Below are 7324 nucleotides of genomic sequence, written 5' to 3'. Positions count from 1 at the left end.
CCCACTACAACTACATCCACAACTACTACAGAATTTCCCACTACATATACAACTACTACAGAATTTCCCACTACATATACAACTACTACAGAATTTCCCACTACTACTACATCTACAACTACTACAGAATTTTCCACTACAACTACATCCACAACTACTACAGAATTTCCCACTACATATACAACTACTACAGAATTTTCCACTACAACTACATCCACAACTACTACAGAATTTCCCACTACAACTACATCCACAACTACTACAGAATTTCCCACTACAACTACATCCACAACTACTACAGAATTTCCAACTACTACTACATCCGCAACTACTACAGAATTTCCCACTACATCCACAACTACTACAGAATTTTCCACTACAACTACATCCACAACTACTACAGAATTTCCCACTACAACTACATCCACAACTACTACAGAATTTCCCACTACAACTACATCCACAACTACTACAGAATTTCCAACTACTACTACATCCACAACTACTACAGAAGTTCCCACTACATCCACAACTACTACAGAATTTCCAACTACTACTACATCCACAACTACTGCAGAATCTTCTACTACAACTATACCTACAGCTGCATCCGAAGTGACTTCCACCAGCAATGACACTATATCTTCATTGAGTAAGTTCATATATTTTCTTTTAAAGGATACTCACATGAGTGTATGTTTGCTGCGTATTGTACATGTATTTTTTACATGTGTAATACGCCGTACAGAGCAAATACGCATGTAACATGAGCGCACATTTTGATCAAATTGTGAGACCTATCTGCCAGTGACAAAGTGACTCCATCAGATGGAACCCTATAACATTCAGACTTACCTCTTCTTGGGCACATGGTCTCCAAATGAACTAGGGTATGTAGGATCCAAGCTAATTAGAAAAGCCATGAACAGATGAGGTACAATGCATATATAGGTTGGAGGCAGTCGCAACTCCAAAATGTTACTTTAAGGCCGTATCCACACAGGCTACAAAATCATTGCTACAATGTGAAGCCCATGGTTTGCAATGGGTTCTGTCACATGGACGATATTTTGATAGTGAGATTTTGTATCCCGTGCGGATGCAGCCTAAGGACCGAAACACATTGCCGTAGGCACAACCATGCTCAGCACTATGGAGCGTAGCTACTCCTGAATGTGGGAGATTTATTTTCCCTCACCGGCAACTCAAACTCCTCGCTGGTTTCATTTTCATTAGCGGCATCTTCACCCGTTAATAGTGTAGGCAAGAAAAGATAGGACTTGCCTTATCTTTCCTGCACTTAGTTAATACGCACTAGGGTAGAGTTTGATAAGCCTAAGGGCGCGGTCACACGAGCGTAGGCGTATTTACGTTCGCACGTGCGCAGCGTTTAATCGCCGGAAAGAACGTTTTTCGGCGATCATGACCAGAGCTAGAAAGCGTATTATCGTTTGTTCCTACTTTGCAAACTATCTTTTCGGCCATCGAATATGCATTGGCGCGTATTTTGGTCGCATATGTTCCGGGTTTTTTTCGGGTTGCCGTTTTTACGTGCCGTAAAATCGCCCGTGCGAACGAATACATTGGAAACCAATGCCTCAGATGGTCACGTTTATACAATTGGGCGCAAAACCGCGCCGTTATTGCGCTTGTGTGAACGCACCCTCAGAGCGTAGTTGCACATACTGCTGTCTGTTTCTGCCCTAGGAGCTTCCTCACACAACGGTGTTTGTGCAGGTACTTGAACATGCAAAATCTGCGTGGGCTAAATGCAAAGAATAGAATCCATTGATTTCAATTCTCTAATAGGCGCGTTTTGAGTGCGCATTTGGTACACACAGAAAAAAGTAGGTCCTGCTCTATTTTTGTTTTTTTGTGTTTTGCTCAGCAAACGTCGCATAGAAGTCAATGGGAGGTGCAAAAATACACAAGGGGAAGAGTGCAACATGGCGCAAGATTCAGGGAAAAGAACACACCTGGAGCTCACTAGGCTTTAAACAGTCATAAAATCCACAGAAAGCGTGTGTATAACCATTAAATTCCACGGAAAACACATGTCACGTACGCGCATGAACTAGCCCTGAATCTACAAAAATTACAAAGATATGTGCAGATGCACGCAAAATACTGATTATGTTGCTCTTCAAACCTCGTTCATGTGCAAATATGCTGCAGTCAGCGTTTTTGCGCAAACGGTTGTGTGAAGACGCCCTAAAGCGGCTGAAGGCAAATAGCAAATATACAAAGTGAACGGCATCTGATAGAGTCGCCTTGTCACTGGCAGATGGGCTTTCATAATTTGATCAAAATGTGTGCTAAAAGCTCCAATCATTTCTGTAATATGTTTAGCGGTATTGCGGTTGATTTTCCTGTATTCACTCTCGGTATTTCATGGCGCTGTACTCCATGTATATGTGTGCCGCTTGATTTCAGCCGCTTGCAGTGATGTCATGGTGTTGACTGATTCTCTTTGATCCATGTCATTTCTGTCTGTGATTTTCTGTCATGAAATATCTTATCATAGTGATGAAGTATTGGAGCGCCACTCCTTTAGGGGATCGTTCACGCGGGCATACGCGGGGTTTTAGTTATGTAAATAGACAAACAATCGCAATTGCCTGCATTTTCAACTCTTTGTACAGGTTTTCATGCGTTTTCTGGACAAAAACGCAGTAAGGGCAGCTTCAGGTGAACGTATTTGAACCACACATTGAGTGTGCGGAACTAGAGCAAGCGATATACAGAGAATAGAACCCACTGACTGCATTAACAATTTTTTGCACACATTTCGGTCGTGCGCAAAAAAAAATTGTATCTGCTTTATCTTTCTGTGTATTTGCACACCAAAGTTCCCCATGGACGTTTATGGGAGGTGCGCGCATGGTCATCAAAATTCATAATACGCCGCAATTCCGTGAAAAATTAGAACACAGATGGACCTCATTAGGCTTCTTAAAATCAGGGCAGGAGTGTGTCGTGTGTGTGGTGGCATGGACTGGCATCGGGAAGGGGGCACTTCTAAAGTCCATTCTTACATCAGTGTGTACCTCTAAGTAGAGCGTAAAAAGTTGAAGAAATAGTCTGACCCTTCAATCGCTACTCATCACCCCAGTCAGAGGGGTAAGCTGAAACCCCGGGTCCCAATGCTAACTCTATAACAGGGCCCCCAACTATGATACATTATTTATAGTACTGGACTAATCAATTGTCCTTCGGGACCCTTTGGGCTCCGGGACCCAGGTGAGACCACAATCATGTTACTATCATACACCTATTACTAAAAGGGGACTATGTTGTATTTTCATTGCCTAAGTTCTTCAGTCATGAGTCATCTCATGGCTGGTGGACAGAACTTGGGGGAGGAATTCAAACCATTATGGAAAGAAAGCTTTTATCTATAGATCCTATTCCTAAAATTATGGTACAAAAAAAGTGAAACCAGAAGGTAATCCTTTTATAATCAACTAATTGTATCTGTGCCTTTCTTCCAGGTACCCACCAGACCACTCAAGGAGGTTCCACGCTTCCATTTTGGGCCATCCTTCTCATTTGCTTGGCGGTGATCCTGTGTCTCACCTGTCTTTGTTGCATCGTCTACGCAGTGAGTATAGAGACAATTATATAATGATAATGAGGATAAGGTCATAATACCCGGACCAGATGACACTGGAGGGCCCTTCCAGCTCTACTATTCTATGGTTCTATGATTCTATGATACAGCAGGGACTACATTGTGATTGAAAGAGGTTCTCCACTTAGGACAATCCCTTTTTATCATAAGGGTGCCACCATGATAAGCTGTTCGCATGGTGTTCTGCTGCTGGGACCCTCCCTTTTGTCAGACGTAATAGTTTTGACAATCTGCTCAACTTTCCCGCAACACCACCGCAGGGGAAATTAAGTATTACACTGTAGGGTCCTCCAGAGTGAGAGATGCTCTTTGTGGCCATTTTCTGCATTAGCAAATAGATTCAGAATTCAGAATTCTCTAATAGGGAATTAGAAAACTTTTTGTTCAAAGAAAACAATCCCCTTAAGGGGTATGTAGACTTTGGAAATCTATTTTTTTTATTTCCCCAATGCATCTAATAAGAAATACTACAGACCATAAATGAGATCGGATCCTGCAGCCTTATGTTACCTCACTCTGCCTCTTCTTCTGCTGTTTGGGGGATACATCATCTTCCAGGCATAGGGACATCTTTGCCTTAGGTCCCTCCCCCCACCCCCCGGACTAAATGGGGGCAGTCTTACAGATATATACAAGTTCATATAGTTACACTACCATAGTAGTGCACTTTCTTCCTATCCAATTTCTGAAGGTGGGGGGGGGGGCAACATTTTATTTTTGGTTTCAGGCAGCACAACACCAAAAGCACCCTGACTGCTGATTAGCAAGGAGAAGGGGCACATACTGTATAGGGCAACTTTCAATGGGGCGACTATCCTCCAAATAACCGCTCAAAGTAGCAAATTGAAGTAACAATTGTTCCGTTTAAACAGGGTGAAGAGGGATAATTAACTCATTAGTTGCTAGTCATTTCATTTAGCCTAAGGGTGCGTTCACACGAGCGTAGGCGTATTTACGTTCGCACGTGCGCAGCGTATAATCGCCGGAAAGAACGTTTTTCGGCGATCATGACCAGAGCTAGAAAGCGTATTATCGTTTGTTCCTACTTTGCAAACTATCTTTTCGGCCATCGAATATGCATTGGCGCGTATTTCGGTCGTTTATGTTCCGTTTTTTTTCGGGTTGCCGTTTTTACGCGCCGTAAAATCGCCCGTGCGAACGAATACATTCAAAACCAACGCCTCAGATGGTCATGTATATACGATTGGGCGCAAAAACGCGCCGTTTATGCGCTCGTGTGAACGCACCCTAAGACTGGGTCCACCCTGGGGCTGATTTGCAACGGAATGTCCGCACAGTGCAGATTTTGAAGCGGATTTATCGCATATTCCTATACGGAATTTACACGCTCATTGAAAAGAGGTGAATTCTACAGCAGAAACGGCAAAAATATTGGCACACTGCGGATCCGAATTCAGCACCAAATGTCACTTTCTGCACGGGTTTTGTGCGGATTACTTCTGCAGCTTGAGGACGACATTTTCCAAATTTTATCTACTTTGCTGCTACTGTAAATGCCGCAGAATTTCCGTGCGAAGGTTCTGTTCAGAGATTCCGTGGCAAATCCACCCCGCCTGCCCCCCCCCCCTTAAATATAGTCGCTGATTTTTCAAATGTAGTGTGAAGTAAAGTCACCGTCGTCAGTATAAGAACAACTTGTGAACTCACTAGCATGGAGGTTCCCCTATGAACGGAATGCCGCCAATCCACAGTGAATAGGCAAGTATTACACATATTCACTGCGGATTTACGCATTTCCGTTGAAATTAATGGCAATTTCTGGCCGTAATATGGACCAAAATAGAACATGTCGCGATATTTTTCACACACGCAAATAACACATGTCTGAATACCCCAATGCAAATCAACAGGGTTTAAGCTGTTGGGCGGCTTCACAGGGGCGTGTTTGTGCAGACAATAGAGCCCATTGTTTTCAATGGGTGTATTCTCACTTTCGCTTTTGCGCACGTATTTCACTCCGGGGGAAAAAAAATGTCATGCTCTATTTTAGTGCACACCTGCATACCAAAGGCACCATAAGAGTCTATGGAGGTGCGCAAATGTGCACCTGATTCCTGTGCAATTGCGCAATGAACTGCGCATTTTCATGGGGAAATTGAAAACACCGGGGACTAATTAGGCAGCACAGACGTTTAAATCACGGCACAGGCGTGTCCTGCACCAATGTTAACATTGCCCGGCAATGCAAAAAGTACAGTGAAATGCGCAAATACTTCACAAAGTGGCGCTACTGCACGCAGTTTTGCCCACATGCCCGTGTGAGGCTGCCCTTATGCACATGGTAAAATAGTACAGGTTGTGTTTTCATTTACGTGCGTATTATAAGCAAATGTGAATGTACTTTCATTGACTCCATTCATGTGTAATATGTGCCCGTACATCGCGCGCGTAATACGCTATAAAATTATGCTCGCGTGAGCCTGCCCTAGGTCAGAACAAAGCCACATAATTAACTATGAGTAAATCTAATAGATTTGAAGTAAACACGACCCCCTCTCTCTTTCCAGATCGCACGCTTATTTAGGAGGAGAAGAAGACGACAACCAACGGTGTACGTGGTGAATGAAGACTTTCAGAATCCTGTCTAAATGCCCTCCAGAAATTCGAACAATGGGACTGCAATAGTTAAAAAAACGCACAAACAAAAAAGGCCCTTCATTTTATACATGGCTGAAAGAGTCAAGAGAAAAGGGCTAGAGTGAGTTTGGTATATGCACTATGGATGTGCGCCATTTTTGCCATATATTATTCAGGCATCACAAGGAAGAGAAATGTATCATGTCACCACCGCCATTGCACCAAATAGAGGCCAACCCTGTGGCCCCTGAAGGAAGAAGCCCGGACTGGCCAGCCCCATCAATAGGAGTAATGTGACTTTTTGGGCCAAATCATGCTCTATGCCCGGGTGCTACTGTGACCCCTGCACCCTGCTGGTTAGGTTGCTGATTCCATTTGCCATGAATCCATGGAGGGGTCCCTTAACAGAGATGTCACATTGTTAGCAAAATCCAGTGCCATAATGCGGAGTCTTTTTTGGCTTTTGCGAAGGGGTCCCAGGCCAGATCATAGCGAGGACTAACAGACCAGTTACTGCCAGGACTCGCCGTTTACTCTCCCAGATGACCAGTTGTTGATCCTAAGGTGGGCTTCAGTTCGGCCTCCAGTGGGTCCTTCTCTTTGCACACGATACTCCCATGATTCTGACTCATATGGGCGGCCGTGTCATGTGACCTCATCCAGCAAATCTGCAAATGTTCTTCCTGAAGCATGAAGTGACGGCTAATTGATAAATGACCCCATTATTATAATGTATGCATATATATATTCTGCTGGCCACACACGGGCCGATGTCCTTGTGGCTCTTGCAGAGAACCTTGATGTAAATATGTCTGTCTCCTCCATGTCTTATGTCGCTGCGTTGTACGATTATACCATTTATTTATTTATGTCTAATGTAATATCAATTAAATTATTTCTGCACAAAATTCTTGGATTCAGAGAAAATGTTTCTTCTATTTTTTATGAAATGATTTCCTACGAGCTCGGAGCCTGGAGAGCACGGCTGTGGCTGGAGGACATCACACAAAGCACCTTAACAGGATTGTTTTGTGAAGCCAACCTCAAAGTGGGCGGAGCGCGTGCCAATTTCCATAAAAGTAGATGCTCCCTGTG

General features: G+C 43.6%; 1 long non-coding RNA gene across 1 annotated transcript; it reads left to right on the top strand.

The window, feature by feature from the left end:
* Positions 1-575: 575 nt before the first annotated feature.
* Positions 576-6956, top strand: LOC136579785 (uncharacterized). The gene is made up of 3 exons (XR_010786920.1): positions 576-652; positions 3492-3601; positions 6160-6956. It is a non-coding gene; the product is annotated as an uncharacterized lncRNA (long non-coding RNA).
* Positions 6957-7324: the final 368 nt, after the last annotated feature.

Source organism: Eleutherodactylus coqui, chromosome 10, assembly GCF_035609145.1.
Source record: "Eleutherodactylus coqui strain aEleCoq1 chromosome 10, aEleCoq1.hap1, whole genome shotgun sequence".
Lineage (NCBI taxonomy): Eukaryota > Metazoa > Chordata > Amphibia > Anura > Eleutherodactylidae > Eleutherodactylus > Eleutherodactylus coqui.
Note: the sequence above shows the minus strand (reverse complement) of the source record. Positions and strands in the feature narration are given on the sequence as shown.